We start from the raw sequence: 18,643 nt of genomic DNA, 5'->3' as shown, positions 1-18,643 counted from the left end.
GAATACTTTTGAAAATAAATTTGTTTGTACATAGTGGAGGTTGTTGATAAAAAAATGTATAAATTTTTTAAAAAAGAAAGAAATGAATTGAAATAATTTTGTGATTTCAAAATGATTTTTAAAAAGAGAATTTTATAAGTAAAAAAAATAGGATAATATTTCTGAGTAAAAAATAATTATGAAAACTCAGCCTAAATATTGGAGGAAATTCAAGTAATTATTTCTAGTCAACAATATTATCTTTGTTTTGGGAATTTGCTATGAAAATTTTCAAGTAAAAAAAATATTTCTCTTAATTAATTTTGCCTAGATATTGAAGAATATAGAAAAATATTTCTAACACCAACGACTAATATTTTCTTCCCAATCAAAAACTTATTTAAAAAAATAAATATAATAAAAAGTTGAAAGGTTTAAAAAGGAGAAAATAAAATTTAATATGTGTATTATTTATTTTTTCTCACATTGTTCATTTATTTATCTAATATTGTCAAATTTGTGTTTTATGCAAATGCGAAATAGCATAATAATAATTTAAAAAAGATTCTTTTAAAAATAAAATAGAATAATATTTCTAAGTAAAAGAATGACTTTGAAAACTTTACCTAGATATTGGAAGAAATTCAAAGATTGTTATTTTTGTTTTAAAGAATTATTATGAGGATATTTTAAGTGAAAGAATCATTTTTCCTAAATTTCACCAAAATATTGGGAAATTAAGAAAATTTTCTAATACTAGTGATTTTTATTTTTAAATATCTTAATAAAGAAATGATGATAAAAATACAAAATAAAATATTTCAAAAGAATAGAATAAGATTGACTATTGGCATTATTTGATTTCCATTTGCATCATTTATTTCGTATTGCTTTGTATGGATTGTAGTTGTTGGTAATAAAAGTGAAATGGTAAAAGTAAAAATTTTAAAAAATGATTTTTTGAAATGAAAAACTAATATTTCTAATTAAAAATTATTCTTGGGACCCTGCTTAAATATCAGAGGGATTCTCAACAATTATACTTTAGAAAAAAATATTATGCTTGATCCTAGGGATTATTATAAAAATTTTAAATGAAGGAATATTTTTTGAAATTTTACATGGATATTGGAGAATTTATAAAAAATTTCAAAACTAAAAATTTTTATTTTATTCTTAAATAAAATTTTTTTGTTAGAAAAGGGACTGAAAAGGGATTTTGCAAAAATAATAAGAATTAAGAGAATTATTTTGAATATATAAATTAATAATACTTTTATCAAAATAAAAGAATAAAAGATTATTAATTGGTACTATTTTTAAAACGAATGTTATAAGGTACTAATCTTTTCTTATACATAACTATACTCCTGAACCCAAATATATTTTCGTAAACTAAAAAAATTATCTTTTTTAATAAGTTTTAATTAATCTTATAATTTTATTAAAAGATAAGTTTTTTTATACAACAAATCATACCCAGGCAAAAAAACTGGTGGTAACTTTTTGCATTTTGATTTTAAAATTTCATTTATGTGATCAAGCTCCCAGACCCATACATTATGATAGTCCACAAGTCAGATTATCCACAAAGCTTGTATGCTTCGTTTAATTGGCCCAAATGTTTTATATTAATAAAAATATATATTTCAATTAAATTTTAATTCTTAAATATAAGAATATTTTTTCAAGGGAGTGCCACATGTCACCTCATGGTTTTTTTTTCTTTTATTTTCATTTAATTTTTTCTTTTTTTTCCTTTTTATATCCCATCAATACAATAAAGATTTTAGACTTTTGAACAAAAAGGCTATCCACATGACAACTTAAGTTTTCCTTTCTTTTATTATTTTTCTATCTTTTCTCTTTATATATATATTTTAACCTTTTGGATTTAAGATAAAGATGAAAGAAATAAGGAAGTTTATCTTCCTTTATCTAGACTTTCTATCTCCCCCATATAATAAATGTCCTCTCTTTTATTATTTTTTTCCTAACTTTTCAAATTGAAAATAGATGATGATTTGAAAAAATAATCATTGTCTATTATCATAATAGATGGCATTTACATTATATAAATGTCATCTATTTTCAATTGATAAAAAAATTAATTTAGTAGATAACATTTGTCGTTGGTTACAAAAAAGATGACATTTAAAAAGCTCATCTATATTGATTTGGAAAATGAAAAAGGATGGGTGATAGAGGACTTCCATTAAATATACTAAAAAATTACTAGGTTATTCCCAAGTTGTAAATTTTTTTTATTTTAAAAAATATAATTTTTTTACATGTCAGCTTTTTATGAAGCAATCATAAGAATATTTTTGTAATTATGGTAAGAGTATTATAGTTGGTTTATCTAATTTTGGTAGGAGGATATTTTCATAATTATGATAGAAAGATATTATAACAATTTTGGTCAATTAAGGTAGTAGGGAAATTTTCATAATTATGATAAAAGGGACATTATAAAAATTTTAGCCAATTATAGGATAAGGAACATTTTTGTAATTATGATGTAAGGGTATTATAGTAATTTTTCATTTACAAGAGGGGTATTTTTGACGTTAAAACATAAGGGACATTATAGTGATTTGATATTTGTAAGAGGTGTATTTTTGTCATTACGAAAGAAGGAACATTATTGTAGTTTATCATTTAAAAGAGGAATATTTTTGCTATTTAATACCGGAGGGCATTGTCATCTTTTTTGATACGTGTCAAACAACTGAAAAAAATTAGAGGGATAAAATGGTAATTTTGCTAAAGGTTTACTTTTAATATATTATATAAATTTTGTAATTATTGTGGGAAAGATATTTTTGTAATTATGGTAAGAGTGATATTATAGTAATTCTAGAAAATTATAGTATGAGGGACATTTTCATAATTATGGTAGTAAGGGACATTATGGTAAGGAGCATTATAGTTTTTTTAACCAATTTCAGGAGGATGACATTTTCGTAATTATGATGAAAATTTTTTTTGTTCAATGGAAGGCATAGCCTTTACAAGAGGAAAAAGGGAGGAGATCTTGGCTCAAAACCAAAGCATCTATGTCCTCATAAAGTCTCATTAGCCACAAGACTAAGGGGTGAAGGACGACATTGTAGCAATTTTGGTCAATCATGGTAGTATGAACATTTTCATAATTATAGTAGATAGACATTATAGTAATTTAAGCTAATTATAGGATGAGAGATATTTTCATAATTATGACATAAGGGTATCATAGTAATTTGTCATTTAGATGAGGGCTATTTTCATCATTTAAGATAGAAGGGGCATTATAGTGATTTGATATTTATAAAAAAAGTATTTTTATCATTTGAAAAAAGAGAGGTATTATAGTAGTTTATCATTTAAAATAGGGGCATTTTTGTTATTTAATACATGAGGGCATTGTCATATTTTTGGACAGGTGTCAAACAATTGGAAAAAAATTAGAAGGGTAAAATGGTAATTTTGTTGGGGGGTTTACTTTTAATATATTGTATAGATTTTGTAATTATTGTGGGAGGAGTATTTTTGTAATTATGATAGGAGGGGTATTATAGTAATTTTGAAAATTTATGGTAAAAGAGATATTTTCATAATTATGGTAGTAAGAGGCATTATAGTAAGGAGTGTTATAGTTATTTTAACAAATTTTAGTAGAAGGACATTTTCATAATTATGATGGAGGACATTATAGTAATATTAGTTAATCATGGCAGTAGGGATATTTTTATAATTATGGTAAAAATGACATTATAATAATTTAAGCCAGTTATAGGATGAGGGGCATTTTCATTATTATGACATAAGGGTATCATAGAAATTTGTCACTTATAAGAGGCGTATTTTCATCATTTAGGACATTAGGGGCATTATAATGATTTGATATTCATAACAAGGGTATTTTTGTCATTTTAAAAGGAGAAGTATAATAATAATTTTAGCTAATTACAAGATGAGGGATATTTTTGTAATTATAACATAAACGTATAATATGTTTTTGTCGATAAATTTTTTTAACATTTATGATATATTTTTGAAGGGAGATTGACATCATTAATTGATGTCTATGAATAAAAGAAATTGAAAAATGCCTATTTGAGATGGTTCAATAAAAGACATTCTGTGTCATTATCTATCGTGATTGTGTGTTAGGATCTACTAGATGTGTATTCAATTTTAACTATTTTGCTTTAGCTTTACCTTAAACTATTTTTCTATTTTGAACATTTAGCTCTACGCTCCTTTAATATCTTAAGACTTTAACTTTAGATTGCATTGCTTTTTTTATTTGTCACATACTTTATGCAAAAATGATTATCTCTTTTATTTAATCTAATATCGATTATATATTTAATTTTTTTTATTGTTTTATTATAACTGCTTTTATTATTTAAATAAAAAATACATCTACAACATAGCACAGGCAAAACATTCATATATATAAACGAAGCTAAAGTTAGAGAAATTTTCCATCCTTTTAACAATTATAATATACTTCAATTATATGTGTTCATTGCTGAAAAATATGTTATGTTCAATGAAACTACTTGTGAACCATCGTGGGAATTGATGCAGAAAGTGGTTTTACTTTTTCTTTTCTTTTTGTTTTTTATAAACATGTAATCTTCCACATTTACTAAAGAGGGAGAACCTTTTTTTTTTTTCAGTTTTGTGGGGTTGGGTAGGGAAGGACGTGATTTAGATTTGTGGACACAACGTTGACTAGTACGTTGAGAAAAATCGTGCCTTTTTAAAAATTGTTTCTAATGTTTATACATATATTTGAAATATAAAGCTAATATATTACATTTACATATATAGAAACGATAAATAAAAGCTTCTGTTCTTTAATTAGCTTTTATCTTAACTTAATTTTTAGAGATAATTAAGACCCTAATTTACCATTAAGATGGTGTTTGATATGAAGTGCTCACTTAAAAAATTATGATAATTTATAAATAACGATTTCATCAACGTGTTTGACAAGTATTCAGTTATTTTACGTGATAGTGCTCTCAAATCATTGAAAATCATTAAATCATTGTCTTAAAGAGTGATCCAATTTTCATCCAAAATAGTGAGAAGCTTTTTTCACCGAAATGAGATAACATGTAAAACTAACAATAATTAATTTTGCCTATTTAATATGAAAATTAAAAACTTATTTCATCTCAAAATTAAAATTATTTTATATTATAAATGTTTATACTTTTGAAACTAATATTCATTATAATAAGTTAAAAAAATTGTATGCTTTCTTTTAACTTTTTTAATGTTATATATAATATAATCTTTTTAAAAAAAATTTAATAGATTAATTTTATTTTTAATTTAAATATTTTTTACATAATTTATATTATAAATATTAATATATCTATCAATAAATACATTTGTTAATTTAATAATTTAATCATATTTATGATGAAGTAAATAAAATGTTACTAATATTTTATAAATTATTATCTTTAAACAATATTTAAATTATTAATTTGTGTAATTATTACAAAATGTATGATTATTTTAGTACTTTTCAAATAAAATAATATTTGATTTTTAATAATATCAAATATAAAAATATTTAATTACTAATAATTATTAATTATTAATCAAATAAAATAATTTTAAATCAAGAGGGCATAAGATTACCTTAATAATAAAATTACCTCAATAATTAAATTACCGTAATAATCTTTAAAATCATACAAAACACAATCTAAAGGTGATAAATCAAATTTCGAATTCATTTTGAAAATGATGCAACTTTACCATTAAAATTAGGTTAAAATTATGATCAAAAGCATAAATATCCACAAGTCAAGTTATCCACCAAGCCCGCATGCTTGAGGACTCAAGTTGAGCTTTGAACATGATATTTTAGATTTGGATTCAATCAAAATAATGTTTTATATTAACAAATAATATGTTCTAATTAAATCTTAATTCTCAAATATAAAAGTATAAGAATATTTTTCATTATTTTTAGTTAAAAGTTAACGGTAAAAAATGTTTTATAAGGAAATAAAAATAATATTCTATAAAATATTTGAACTTTGTATTCGTTTAACAAAATTAAAAAGTTTGATGGTAAAATTTCACAATTTCACGGATGAATAGTAAATTTGAGCCACTATCCTAAATATAATTATAGTAGATTTGGAGCATAACCTTGTTTTCTATCTTTCTTCACATTTAGAACTTATTAAAACCTTAATTTGAAGCTTTCAAATTTAAAGTTTAATAATTGAAATGGAGATTTATGAGATAAGAAAAGTTACTTCACATTAATTTTATAATTAAAACCAAATAGTTTGTTTCACATGTTACCTTTAAAAAAAAGGTATTAAGTAAAAATTCTCTTATTACAACTCAACTAGATATATAAAAGTAGCCATAATAAAGAATTGCATAAAATTAGGTGGTGTGGGGGGGGGGGGGGGGGGGGAGTATAAGTCATGTTTTGGCGTTGTATTATGCAAATGTCAGGAAACGTACGTACGACATCCAAATTGATTTCAATTGTAAACAAAAACTAAGATTTATAGTAACCCCTCTCTTACCTTCGTGGAAATGATCGAGAAAGAATTATAGTAAATTAAACGGCATAATAATATGATAAATAACCTCATATAGTCTTTTTTTTTTTTAATTTTGTCATATATATTTAGGACAAATATAGATTGTTTTGATATAAGTTTGGTTATTATAGTCAAATGATCTAAATCTGAATCATGACCTAAAATATCTATCCAAAATACCTGAAATTCAATTAATTTGATTTAAAAATTCAATAATTTTAATCTAAAGTTATTCAAATTTGAATAATTCAAAAGATTCAAATCCTCAATATGCCTCAAAATTTCTTTAGCAAACATCCATAAATTAAGCTTACAACTAGAACCACTTATTAGGGCACTCATGATTTTATCAAGTAAATGAATCCGTCAACATAGGTAATACTTTCATATAGATTATTATATTATTATAAAGCAGGACCTCTATTCTTGAGGTAATTAAGAGAAATATATTAATCTATTTGTTAATTTATCTAACCTGCATTGGAAACAACTGAATTTTACGGAGCTAACTTAAGAACTAGTATAATTTTTTTTTTTTTGGAAGGTAGGAAAAATTTTATTAGAATAGCGGATATACACCAGATAAAAAAGTAACAAGATCCACACCAAACATACTTTAAACTGCATATTATTTTTATTAAAAAAAACATAGGTTTCTATTAATTCGGGGTTTAGTTTCCAACTCTGAAACTCTCTCCAGTCTCCCATGAACAAGTTACTTGGACTCTATTTTCAAGGCTGTGCATTTACAGTTGAGTCAGCAAGCAAGGTTTTTATTATTGCAGCCAAACAAATTATATATATATATATATATATATTCATTCACAATTAATTAAATTCTTAAATATCATAAATGATTAAGTTCATTAAGAATTAAATTCATTCAATTTGGATTTGATTTATAATTAATTAATAATAAATATGAATTTACTCCAAATTTAAGTAACACGAAAAAATGAAATACATTTATCCATAATTAATTGTGTTTATAAATATGATAGATTGAAAAATGCCTAAATTCATGAATAATCAAAATACATTCATCCATAGTCAAAGAATATTAACATTTGACATGGTACATGAATGATGCTTGCATAACAAGAATAAGAATAATATGGTAGTGTGCACATGGCATAATATTAGAAATAGAGATGAAAATATATATAAGATATATATAGGGAATGATTAATTTAAATTAGTATAAAACTAAAAAAAATTTTATTTTTTTAACTATTAATTTCGATAGATAGAAGGATAAGAGAAACAAGCAAAAAAAAAAAAAAAGTTTAATCACATCCCGTAAAACTTTTTTGTGTATCTTGATTCCTTTCCAATATTATATATACACATATAGATTTATATCATAGACGTCCTATTTAGTACGGTGTGCTTTTGAGTTTCGAGTTTTATTTTCGAATTTTCTATTATTGTTATTGGGCCATACCAATTTGGGCTTTAACTATCTTTATCGAGGTTTTAGGTTTTAGCCATTTGAAAATTTGAAAATAAAAAATCGAAAAAGATTGCAACACTTTTTGAAAATCTTATTGGGATTGGGATTATATTCTCGTAGATGGATTACAATTGAATTCCTTTTAAGGTATTGAATCATGAAGATAAGATATCACTTTGATTTAAGATTTTTTTTCTAACTCAAACTCTTCTCAGGTTGGATTGTTGGCCTATATAAACAACAATTCCGAAACAACAGGGGCACAGCAACCATTGGCAACCAATTCTAATCGAACAAGACTCAACAATTAACGGCCAATTCTTAGCTCACCAACATTCTGAAACTACCACAAATTCACCTTCATTCCCTTTGCCAACCCAAATTGAGAACAAGCTCAGTATAGGCAATCGCACACACATAGGCAAGTACTATAATTCATAGATACAAAAACATTCCTAACATCACAGAGGCTACTGTTGTATCAGGAGGCTTAATCTAACAACCACCACCTCATCGTGCCATTACCATCTCACCACCTCTACCAAAATGCTATTGCATTATCATTTTATTGCCTTCATCACCATCCTATTACCAAATCAAAGCCACCCACTTTCACAACTGCAAAAACCATTGCCTAAATTGAAACTACTCCTCACTAGAAGCCAGAGCTCCTGCACTACCATCACAACCACACCCTGCAGACAACTTATCCTAGTCTACTAACAATCCACACAATTTAAAAGACCATTAGACACTTAATAACAACCCAATAACACAGCATAACCAATAATTAGTCGCAAAAAATCCCTGGTAACCAACAATTATTGAAACCACTATTACACAAAAAGGAAACAACATTTGCAAACCAACATTTTTCAAAATACAAAACAACAAGAAACCAAAAACAAGAAAGGTCTTGGGTTTGGGTTTAGGATTTTTGAGAAACTTTTAATAGTTCATGGAAAAGAGAAAACGGTAGAGAAGAAAAATGAACACCAGTGACAGAAGTAGCGGCAATAATGACAACATCTATGGTGGTTGACGGCTGTTGGTTGGATTCTTGAAGATTAGAACCTACAACCGCAACGATCACTGAGAGGAGAGAAATGTTAAGAAAATGGGGTCCAGTCCCATGTAAGTGATTTTGGACCAAGTAAAGGCCATGGGCCTTGATCTTTCATTTTACACAGAGCCCTAACTACTTAATAAAAAAAAGGTGGGGTTGTTTTAAGTGTGTGTCGAAAACCAAATAGAGAAAGAAGAAAAGCCAGCAAAAGCAAAGAGAAAAAGGAGAAGGGAGAGTTGGTTGAACGGAAGTTGATCCGTAGTCCGATTGAGTTGGAACCTTGTCAGGAGATTTATGATTCAGAGTTATACATTCTGAGCGGTGAAGATCGAGTTTGAAGCTCTCTAAAAACAAATCTAGGGTGTATTTGTTAAGTCACTTATTTGATGAGATTTCTCCAATTTTTTCTTTAGTTATTGATTAGCTTTAGTTTTAGCTAGAGAAGAACTTTGTATACCTATTATTTGATAGTGAAAATTTTTCTGATGGTTCGTAGTTTTTTTCCTCTACACTGGAGGGTTTTTCACGTAAATCTTGGTGTGCTTTATTTTTTTCCTGCGTATTTGATTATTGATTGTTGTCTATTGCTTTTGTATTGTTGTGATTATTACTTCAGGTGCAACAAGAAACATACTATAATTTTAGCCAAATTGGATGGTGGGAAGAGGCTGAAATGGTAAGGGAAAGGATGTGGCTTTAACTTCGGATCTAGGTCATTAGAGGTCGATTTCTAAAAATCCAAGCCCAAATTCAGGACGAGGTTGAGAGGAAGTAATGGTGGAATTTTGGGCTTGAACAGACTTAAGCTAGTGGCAGAGTGCGGTGATTGGTAGAGGCGTTGTGACCGATAGTGGTGGTAGCTGGTAGGAAATCTCGAAGGAGAAAGGAGCTCTAGAGGGAGAAAGAGAAGAGGATAAAAGAAAAAAAAGAAAAAAAAATTGGACTCTTATAGAAAGCCGAAAACTTCACCAATTTGATGAGTAAAATTAATTGGGTTGTTTGACCTGATTTGAGACTTGCAAGGAATCCAACCTAACCTGCATCTGTAATTGTTGTTGACTTTGACTGTTGACCATTTTTTTTTTTGTAAATGTTTCTTATTTTTATTTTATTTATTTTTATTGCTTTTATGATTATTTTAATTTCTATATTAGAAATTTTTTTTTATTTAAACAAACAAAAAATTGAATTTGATTTGAAAGTAATATTTTTAGAAATTAAATTATTGAGATTTTATCAATATATTGGAGAATTTTTATGAGTTAAAATAAATGTTTTGAAATTAATCATACCAAACTATTGGAAAATTTAACTCTTAAATTAATTCTTACCAAACTATTGAAATATTTAATGATTTTTTATAAAATAATAAAATTTTCAATCCCATTAAACTATTAGAAGATTTAATGTTTTTTTTATAAAATAATAAAATTTTCAATCATACTAAATTATTAAAGGATTTAAACTTCAGAGTTAAATCTTACCAAACTATTGAAAGATTTAATAATTTTTCTTAAGACAAATTCATAAATAGATTGTCAATTAAAAAATCTCACCAAACTATTGGGAGATGTGTATTAAAATAAAATCTTATTAAATTATTGAAAGATTTTATTATTTTGAAAACAATTAATTTAAAAAAATACATTAATGATTCTGATGATGGATCATCTTTAAAGTGAGACACTAGTTTTCATGAATATTCTTGAGATGAAAAAATTTTCTTAATTTACTACTAAATTATTGGAGTAATTTAAGATTAACTTTTAATATTAAATTTATTCGCTAAAATTATAAAATATTTTAAAGCTTTGGATAACACAAAATCAACTGGTACCATCATTCGGATGTGTGTTATTAGGGTGCTATAGCCTTCTTTACGAGTAACCTTATTTTCAGATCTAGTTCTGGTTTCATAGACTAGAATTTACGTTCTTAAAAGATACCTAAGTCATGTTTAAAACTTCTTTTTAAAAGGGAACAAATTTAATTAGGTATCCAATCACACCTAAATAAAAAAAATTGGTGGTGACTCCTAAAGTTATGTCTAAAGATAGATTCATGGATCTATACATTATGACAGTTTGGTGACTTCATTAGGGAGAGCTGGGAGTCAAGTTAGTAATAAATTTTATGTTATTCAAGCCTAATAATTTAAAGGAGTTTTTCTTTAAAGATTTTTTAGATGTTTTATTTATCTTTAAGCATGTAATATTTTGTCATTCATGTGCATTGCATAACATGAGTCCTATACTTGATCTTTGTCCCTAAAGAGGGAGTAGAGAACCTATGCTCATGGGCGATTGGTAATGGGAGCTTAAAGGGGCCTTGGCCCCCTAAAAATTTTTAAACACCTTTTAACATGTATATATATTTATATTAAATATATTTAAATTGGTCCTTTAAATTAAAAATGTTAATTTTATTAATTTTTATGTTTCATAACTTAATTTTGTGTATAACAATTTAAGAGATATTCAAATTGCATTGATATTGTTCATATATTGTATCCAACAGGTATTACTTGCAAATTCTTAAAATCAAGAAATTTTTCACCATTTTTAAATCACAATCAAATGAGTTTAACAAAAGTCAAACTAACTTTCCAACTTTTTCAACAAGATTCAAGTTTTCAACCAAGCACCAAATGTTTTTTCTTTTATTTCATTTTTTTTGGTACAAGTGAAGTCAAAGTTTATGAGATTTAAGGAAAGAGAGATTTAGCTTACTATAACTTCTCTCCATATCATTTTTTACTTTTATTTATATTTTAGATCTCTATCACATATTGTAATTTTTTTCCAACAAAAAAAAATCATATTAGAACTAGTTTACAAAAGGATAAAAAAATATTATAACTTTAAATCTCTAAATTTTATCTTAATTTTAAAAAATATATATTTAGTTTTCTTGTTTTGATAAAATGTATAATGATTGATTTATTCATACTTTTTTTTTATTTCAATTTTAAATTGTCAAAAAATAAAAAAAATTACATAATTTATTGACAGATTATGTAATTAGTAATCTATGGTTAATTATAAAATCATGTTATTGTTAAAAGAATAATATTGTCATAGTAATATTTTTGTTTTATTATTTTATAAGCTTATCATGTTTTTATTAGTATATTGTTTGCATATATATATATATATTAGGATGATAAAATACGCCTTTAAAAAAATGATAAAGTATATTATATATTATTAGTTGAACCCTCAAAATTATATGTCAAGATCCACCATTGCCTATGTTTTCATGAGATTTCATGTCTCTACATGGGCTAACGAAACATTTCTACTCAAATTAAATCATTTTCGCTTGTAATCTATGATGGGCAAAGATTAAGGTGCCCTAGTAGTCTGCCATGGACAATGATCTGAGAATAATTTGAGAACTTTTAGATTGTGAACTCAAACCACATGTAGTAAAACATAAGAAGTTAATTTTAGGTTAGAGTCATACCCACCCATTATTAGAATGTAACTCTAGTTAGGATATATAAATGCACATTTCGAGTTTCAGTTTTAGCAATCCAATGAAAGGTTGGAAAATTTTGTGGTTATTCAGTCTTTTATTTATTGTTAAGTTGTTATATGTCAGACTTTAATGTAACATCATTAACATATGCATTCATCCATGCATCATAATATGGTAAACATTGGTATATGCATTCATTTATTTTTTTCATACATTGTTATGTATATATTTATTTGTTAATGCATCATAATTCGATATGTGTCAAACATTGAATGCATGCATTCATTCATGCATATATGATTCTTAAGCAGGTTAGGATAATTTTTGAAAACTTTTCAGATAAACACTTAGTAACATAAGCATGCTAATTGTAGCATACAAGGTTTAAGGATAGCTTGACCATCCAAGAATCCGATTTAGCCCACTCACTATCAGTACCATACTTAAGCTTAAGCCAAATGTATGGAACAAAAAAATGCTAGCTACCTTGAGAAAATGGATAAGGCCTAAAAAGAACTTAAAAGAGAACTAAACAAAAATATTAGAGGCCTTGGATAAGTAAAATAAAGGAAAGGTTGTGGAAGAGGGTTTCGCTCTATAAGACCATCTATTAGAAGACGTTGTCAACCCTTTTGTATCCTCTTGAGTATGATCCATACTAGGCTTAGTCCTCTTAAGGAATTCTTCTACAATAATTTATGTTTCTTGCAGGATATACCTATCTTGGGATGCCTTTGTATTGATTCAAAAGAGAAAGAAAAATTGAAATTGAAGGTAGTTAAACAAGTTTGAGTCCCCAACTTAGATGACCCAAAAGAGAAAGAAAAGTCAAAATTGAAGGTAGTTGAGACTTTTAAGAACTTAAAAGCCAAACAAAAGATGAACTTGTTGGAGAAGAGGTTATGAATAGTTGAGGGGATAAATTTTTATGACTCCATGGATGCAGCCGGCGTTTACTTGTTCCTAGATGTTGTAATCCACCAAAATTCAGGATCCTTAAGTTTGAGAAGTATTATGGTATGAAGTGTCTGATAACTCATATCACTATTTACTATTGAAAAATGGCTACTTAAACTAGCGATGAAAAGCTGTTAGTAAATGTGTTTCATGACAACCTTATTAGCTCAGTTGCGAGATAGTTCATCCAATCAAACAGAACCCATATCCACTCATAGAATAAACTTTCTCAAGCGTTCATTACATAGTATCACCACATCATAAACTTGACTCTTAATTGTCTTTCTTTATAAAGTATAAAAAAAATGTAACATAGTCATTTAAAGAATATGCTTAAAGATGAAAGGTCATAGCTCTTCAAGTTTAACCATTCCTAATTGAGAAGAAGACTATAATGCTATTCGTAAGTACCCTAAAAACACTTTATTATAAAAAGATGATAGAAAATGCAATAAAAAACTTCATTGATATGGTGATCTTAGAGGAGATTATTGAAAATACCATTAAAAATGACAATCTTGAAGGAAGAGAGACTAGTAGTACAAACAAAGGTAAAATGCTAAAAGAAAAAAAAGTCGAAGCCTAAGCTGTGAGTTTAAAAGGGTAATAGTTTAGTAAGTTGTATTCTATATCCATAATTAGTTTATCTTACTATCTTATTGTTAATAATATTGCATAAATTTCTTACCAACTTTATTTCATAACCAGCCTTTCATACACCCACTTACCAATTAGCCTATTAGACACTCGTAGATGGGCCTAGTCTTATCACTACACTTGTTTCAAGGCCTAACAAAAAAAATGGTTTAAGGTAAAACATCCAAGAAAGGGTCCACATTAATCCTATCCTTACGACTTACACTAAACTATTCCTACAACTGGTCAAAAATCATTTGGTATTTTTAGTTCATCTGAAATCATTAAAGCCACCTTATCCAAATGGTATGATATAATGCCACATATAATTATCACAATAAAAACCTTGGTCATTTTATAGAAATTTGTCTTGCTTTCAAGTAATAAGATACAAAGTTTGATTTCGAGCAGGCTTGGTGAGTTTCGATGAATTAGGGGGGTCAAATATCAATAAAACCCTTTAATCACATAATGGTATAATTTTGAGAAGGATAAGAAAGTTAAGCCTAGTTGCAAATTGCTTGTCATTTTAGGATTTCTTTTAGAGTAATGCTAGGATTATTTTTATGTAATAAGATTTCATTTTTTTTTATCATTTTAATAGAAATAAAAAGTATGATGCATTTCATTATATTTTTTCTTTCATCTAAACTACTATTCTATGCTTTGTTATTTTCCATATCCTTTTTTATTCATATTCTCAAAACTCAAATAATGAATGTTTAGACAATAATAATAATAGTTTTGGAATTCAATTTTAGAAACTCATTCATATTGATAAGCTTGATCCATGGAGATTATTTGAGCAGAAGAAGAAAGTTGTGTAAAAAGAGCATTTATCATTCATGGAAAAACAAAATAGACATGTCTTGAAAGAATCCACTAGTCTATCATTGTTTAATAAATGGTTTTCAAGGAAAGTATTCACATTTAAGGTGAAAAATTATCGTTCTTTTTTTGCTATTCATGAAATCATCTATTGCTACCCATTTTCAACCTATTATGATTTCTTTTTCTAAAGAATCCCAATCAAGGATCACCCTTCATACTAAGTTGAAAATTTTGAAAAGCGACCTATTTGGTATAAAAAAAAAAAGTAAAACGTCACAATAGGTTTTAAAGATGAAAAGTAAAAAAAAAGAACAATTAGGTCTTTCACAAAAAAAGCAAATGCCATAAATGATCTAAGGAGCATGGTAGCAAGAAATCATTATGTAAGTGAATTCTACTTGGAAATGAATAGTGAAGAAAAAAAAAATTGTGAATGAAAAATGAAATGACAAAAAATGAGGTAGAATGCCAAGTTACTTCACATTATGAGAAATTATCCTTTGGTTTGAACCTTTTAGACACATTTTGAGCTTTTTTTTATCCATTTTTCATGACTCCTCACTATAGTTTATATTACGTGCTTTAAAAGTCCATTAAATATGAATGGTTGAATTGAAAGATTATATATTAAACTAAGGCGCACTTATGATAAAGTAATGAGATCATGATTTGTCCTTATGTTTTAGAGGTTGATTTGAAATGTGTGAGAGATATCAATAATGGATGAAGTGAAAAAATTTGAAAAGAAAAAAAGAAATCTGAGAAAGATGTGAAGAACATGAAAAATGAAAAAAAAAATAAGAGAAAGGAAAACTCAAAATGAAAATCTAAAAGGGCGATTGGGGTAAAAACAAATGAGTTTAAAGCAAAAAATGTAGTTAGATAGAAGATCTTACTAAAGTGGGATAAGATTCGATGAGATCAAAATGATTTGAGAATTCAATGGAATGAGTTTTTTAAAAAATTTCTAGATTAATGTTAAAAATTATCTGAATATTCACTTTTTAGATATTGTTATACCATCCAAACACTTAACTCAATGGCATGCTTTGAAATTGTTTATTTACCTACTTGTTTTTTACCAAACTTGCTCTTGTATTAATTATCCATTTCTTTCGATCTACCTCGTTCTTTGTCATTTTTGCATCCTTACAACGAATTGGGGATAAATGTGATGCATTATATTTGTCATGAATTGAAATGATGATAAATAAATGAATGATAATGTTCATAAAAGATTTATGCATTCCTTTGAAAAGAATTCCAAAAGGTCAAAGGCAAAAAAAAATGAAAAAAAAGATAAAAGAAGCTTGAAAAGATGATTTGAAAAGGCAAGTGTGATGACCAATTGATGAATATGGTAATGGATTAGTTAATATAACTTGTGAGTTGTGACAAGATGATGGAAATAATGTGGATCAATTGATGGAGTTTGTGAGTGAAACTATTAGTGCTAAGAAGCTAAAAAGAAAAACATGAGATGGTGGGGTTTTGAGAATCTTATTACCATAATTGGAATTTCATGGTATTGATTTTAGTGGCATCTGCATTCATACATTGCATTTATGACTATCATTTCACATAAGAAAATTTGATTTTGAAGATAAACCCAATAAAAGGTTATAGAAGTTATCTGATGGGATATTGATTTTTAGATAAGGAAAATTTTCCAAGATAAGATTTTGACCTTTAAATAAAGAAAAGTTATTCATACTGGAAAATAATTTTTAGTTGAGTTTTTAAACAGTGGATGAGGAAGATATTTGAAAAGATTTTAAAGTTGTTGAGCCTCTGGTTAGAGGAGTTTTTTTTTAATAAGATTTTTTTATGACAATCTCTAAACTTTTAAATGTGAATCCTTAAATCTTTGAATTTTGGATGCAAATCCCTAAAATTTTCAAATGCGAATCTTTGAATTTGTATGTGAAGTTTGAAATTTGGACATGAATCCCTAATGCTATGTTTGGATAAATATTAATAAAGGAAAGGAAAGGAAAGGAAAAGAAAGTTTTTTGAAGGAAAAGAAATGATACATGTACCCCTTGTTTAGATAATTAAAATTAATAAAAAAAAAAGAAAGGAAAAGAATTCTAACAATTATTGTTTGGATAAAAAGGGATAAAGAAAGGAAATGATTCATTATAATAATTTTTTTCAATTATAACATTTCATTGTTTGTGATTTTAGAGCACTTCTGGACCATGATATGCTTGTTATCTTGTCTGGCCTCATAATTGTTGCTATATCAGTGGTTTTTAATCAACTGAAAAAAAGAAGATGTTTTACAAACATGCATTGATGGATTCTTTGGCTATTGTCAAAATTTTTAGCACACTATCACTTTAGCGATGTATTCATATAAAAGCTATTAAATATAAAAAATGCAATCACATAAAAATATTACATACGAGCAAATTATATATCCTTTTTGCACCAAACAAAGAGTAATTCATATCACCATATAGTTGTCCAACATAAATTTATTTTACCAAAATAAAAAATAATATTTTCATCCTACAAAAAATAAACTTATATCAACGAATTAAAAACTTATGTAGCAAAGAAAATTTTGACATCTTTTAATGACTAGATAAACCAAACACCAACCTTTCAACGACCTCTTTTCTTTTATCCCATGGGCGTCCAAGTACTGCTCTTACTTTCTCAGGATTATCAATAAAATATAGGTAAACGATAATGATTCGCTGTGAGTCAATTCCTCCACATACATACTATAATACTAATACTAATACTAAGATTTATCAATTACGCACATATATTAATTATTATAATACTAATATTTACCAATTAAGTTTATGTGGAAAGCGTACTGATATGTTATAATCATAGCCAAGTTAATTGTGTTTCAATGAAACATCTCATTTTTCCCACTCTTGTCCTAGAATTGCCAACATCTCAAAATATAATATATTACATATAAAAATAAAAAATTTTGAGCTAGTTCGACATCTTATACACCTAAAAAATATGTCTATTTATATTCAATCATTTATCAAAATCAAATCACTAAAAAATTATTAAAATATTTTATATTAGAAGAGATATGTGAAACTTACTTGAAAAAAGAGATGAGTTTAAAAAAATTATAGGAAGATTGTGATGTGATTAGGTTTTTTCAACTAGGTTTTTAGTATTAATAAAACGATGGATAAAATAGTCTTTTTATAAAAATAATTTTTTTTTAACTTTCCTTTCTTTAGCTTTTCCCCTAAATTAGGGTATTAAAAAAGTGAAAACTATAGGGAAAACTAAGGGTTATTGAGTTTTCACCTCTTTTCTTTTTTTTAAATTAAAAGTTTATTCAAACAAAGGAAATGTTTTTCTGTTTCCATTATTTTCTTTTATTTTCTTTTCTTTTCCTTCCCTTCCCCTTAATCCAAACATATTATAAAGTTTTTTGAATGAAAATCTTTGAAATTTTGATATGTGAATCTTTGAATTTTTCAAGTGAGAATGATGTAAATCTCTACAAAAAATATTTTAAATGTGAATTTTTAAATTTTAGACGTGAACTTAGAAATTTTGGATGTGGATTTTTAAAAATTACAATTGCAAAATCTCTACAATGGCAAAGTTTTAAAATTTCATTTGCAAGTCTTCAATTCTTGCAAATCTAAAAATCTTGTGAATATTTATTCTTGT

This window comes from Durio zibethinus, chromosome 20 (genome assembly GCF_047325235.1).
Source record: "Durio zibethinus cultivar Kanyao isolate XHJ-2024 chromosome 20, ASM4732523v1, whole genome shotgun sequence".
Classification (NCBI taxonomy): Eukaryota; Viridiplantae; Streptophyta; class Magnoliopsida; order Malvales; family Malvaceae; genus Durio; species Durio zibethinus.
The sequence above is the reverse complement of the archived record's forward strand: the minus strand, read 5'-3'. Positions refer to the sequence as shown.